Source organism: Phragmites australis, chromosome 6, assembly GCF_958298935.1.
Source record: "Phragmites australis chromosome 6, lpPhrAust1.1, whole genome shotgun sequence".
NCBI classification, from domain to species: Eukaryota; Viridiplantae; Streptophyta; class Magnoliopsida; order Poales; family Poaceae; genus Phragmites; species Phragmites australis.
Window position 1 is genome coordinate 37585607 of NC_084926.1, and position 3700 is coordinate 37589306.

Genomic DNA, 3700 nt, shown 5'->3' on the forward strand with positions numbered 1-3700 from the left:
CTCACGTGCAAATCATTTGTTACATTCTCGCACCCCTAACTGTGTTGAGTGTCTACGTGGTGGTTGCATAGATCTCTTACGTGGTGACTGGCTCGACCATGTCTTCTCACAGACTGTAATAAAACAACTTGCAGGTAGGTTTATGAAAGCCCTTACTTGCAGGTGATTTTGCAAATTTTCGTATGTTTTACCATATTTTCTTTTAGGATGCTATCTCATCCGATTGTTTTAGAAGCTCCAACATTTTGTATCCACCGGATTTCTTGGTGATTCGTACTCAAGGTGATGTAGATTGTAAGAATAATTCATGTACTTCAGACCATTCAAAATCTGAATTTTCGTTTATACTTACAGGTTATAATTTGTATTGGAGTTACGGTCATTTTTATGTAATTTTCAAGTACTGCTGTGGTAAAAGAAATATCGGATGTTGGAGCCCTAAGAAAACCCGAATTTTGACTACTAACAAGTCAGATAAAACTTGATTGGTCGGTGTAAATTTCGTGGTTAGAAAATTGGGGTGTTGTGTTGCCTCGCCCTAAAACTCTTTTTCTTGCAGGTGTAGTAGTATTCCACTTGAACAGGGGTGAATGCGTGAAATCACATGTGCTTTCAAAATTCAGAGTTAGGACCTCGGTAGCCTAGGTGTAGGCATTCAAAAAGATTGGAATCATAGGGAGGCGTGCCTTGATTTGGGACTTGCAAAATTCGTACCGCAGGCCACAGTAAACCAAAGTCAACGCCTCAGTCTGCCACGCAGGGCAGAGCAGCAGGCCTAAAACGACCTGCGATGCGAGGTGTTCTACCTCACCAAACTTATGTTGTTCTACAGTACTTAGAGCATTTGTAACATACTCTTCGAATTATAAATATAGATCTTTTAAATTTATACATAAGGATTAAAAAAGTAGATTGAATGATCTTATTATCCTTTATTTATTCTGCATTGAAAAAGATAACTCATTCATTTGTGAGAGTGATAGGATTTATTAAACAAGAGTAAGAAAGGGAACAAAAGAAAAAAAGTGCATAGGAGTTTGAGAATGATTTATATTTAGAGAATAGTTGAGGAGGCTAAAATGACTTACATTTGCAATCAGAGAGAGTATAAGACAAATTTTACTCTCTTTATCTCCATTTAACTATAAAAAAAAATTCTTCCCTCTATTTATTTATGTACACTTCAATAAATTATAAAATCTCACTCTCTCTATCACATTTCATTATCGGGACCCACATATCAGCCTCTCTCCTCTCTTTCTTTTCCTTCCCTGCGTATATGGATTTCTCCCTCTCCTATTTCATTGCATCCCTAACCGATGAGGTGTCAGAGTGCGGCAGGAGATAAGAAGCAGGAGACAGCAACAAGAGTCAGGCCAGCGACAGCAAGGCTCCACAGCTCCTCTATCCCAATGAGCAACATGGTGAGCCTCCCTAGATCCTTCAGATGCTTATGTGCATTGTTGCTCCCTTTCTCTCTGTCATCGCCTAAGTTTGCCGGTCTGCTAGATCATGGTCCTCCCGTTCAACTATGAGGGTGAGAACTTTGGACGCGAGCGCACATGGAAGTAGATAGTTAGGGGATAACATGACAAGAGAGACATGCTAGATTTGACGTGCGAGAGGCTAGGGATGGACACGTTAAAATGAAGGGCAACTATGGAAGAGTTGTTGGAGATAAATTTTTGGTATTTTGGCGTTCGGGTGGGCTAGCGAGTGTGATGAAGGAGTTATTCGAGATGCTCTTAATGACGCAAGTTTTATTTTGTTTTTCATTAGGCCAGCCTTTTTTAATAAAAATAAGCTAAAGATTTAGTTTCATCTAATTAAATACAAAATAAACTAAATAATAACCTACAACAATCTATCAAGAAGCACTAGTACAATTTCCGCTGAAGTGAGAACATTGCGAAGATGAGGAGGTAAGTTCTTTTTTTTTTCTATCTCGGTTAAAGTTCCAAAGGTTATTTTCTATGAGACCGCGTTTATAGTCCCACCTTAAACAAATAAGGAGAGAAAAAAGTAACCCGTGTTGAGTTTTGGTCTCCCCGCCCTCATTTGTACCCTCTCCTTGATTCTTTCTCTTCTTAATCTAGACGTTAAACTCACCGGCATCAGCAGCTAATCTCGTAGTTGTTTCGTTGTACACTTTGTTAGCCTTACACATAAAACTCCACATATAACACTCTAATACAACTTGTTAAGTCTTGGCATGGGTGTTAGTTGATATGATTGTAAGTACTATTTATCTAGCATCAAAACTCATATTTGTTCATTATGCATCTTACTAAAATGAATTTTTTTTAATGATAGAAGATGTATCTATCGATAACGAGACACTTATGTTAATTTTACCAATCTCTAATACTCGTATCTTCGATTTTTAATAGATGTTAAATATAAGCATGTTGTACAGATTTAAAAAACGGTGCGTGCTACGATTTTCCACCGGCCTATGTACTTTTGATTGGAGCCTCGTGGACGCCAGACTTTCGTTTGCGTGAATTTATCACCGTTGACCGTGTTTGGATTCGATTTGGTTCCTTGCTGCTCCTGATTTGTTCTGCACTTCATTGCTTGCCATCTTTGGCCACCGAAACCTGAGTTCTGCCCACATGTACAAGTGGCTCAAGGTTGCTCAAACTTGAATTTTAAAGTGATGGAAGCCTGGAAGGTTAGGCATACACGACAAACGCATAAAACTGAGATGCTGAGAGCAAAATCCAAACACGGGGCAAGAGAGAGAAGAAAAAAACAGAAAAGTGCAAATGAAAACTCACCAACAAAATGTTGCACAGATGCATTGGATTCGAGGCAAACCGCTGCTGTCCGGTTCCAAGTGGGTGCCAATTGCCACAGCTCTGTTCTGAAAATCTGAACTGCTTTCCCCAAAAGAAACAGGCAGGGAGCAATCAGCAAAAGAGGTAGGGTTTGGATTCCATCCCAGGCATCGCACCCGGATTCAGACCGCGGCTCTGCGTTATCTAGCTGTGGCACAACAGTTTGTCCCCCGGGTCGGGACGCACCATCGGATGCCGAGCGGTGGTTCGGTCGGCCACATCACCGTCTCCGGCTCAAATAAGAATTCCAAAAACGCGTGGCACCAGTTGATTCTGGTGACATCTCTTCCCCCTATTATCTTTCTATATAATAAAAACTTTAAAATTTAAATTATTTATTTACTTTGCTACCTACCATAATCTTTGAATCTCCTCTCGTTATCGCTACAGATATATAATTCGTTTCACTAATCAAAATAAATTAATTAATTAAGAAAAATATTAACGAATAATCTTCATATTTTTTCAGATCTTATCTGAATCAAACTACGATATTACTTTTGATATATTCGTTCAGCGACACTCTTATACTTTAAATTTATGTTTGATATTGTCATGTTCAATACTGACACTCAGCTACTTTGTGATGAAAAAGAAGAAGTATTTTTTTTTTCTCCCGATCCTGTTGCAATCGAGTTTCCTATGAGAATTCAATTCATACGTTCCAGACGTGTTCTAAGTTTCTACGTAAAATCCGTCAGCGAGCCACGGATCAAAAGCCTCTAGAGCAGGCTCGGCCGGGAAGCGGTTCGCATCTGAGCCGTCGTTTTCTCTGACGGGTCATCGGATTACGTTATTGTGGTGTGTAACAGCTCTGTTACGTGGCTTGATTAATCGCGATTACATGACTGATAAGGTGC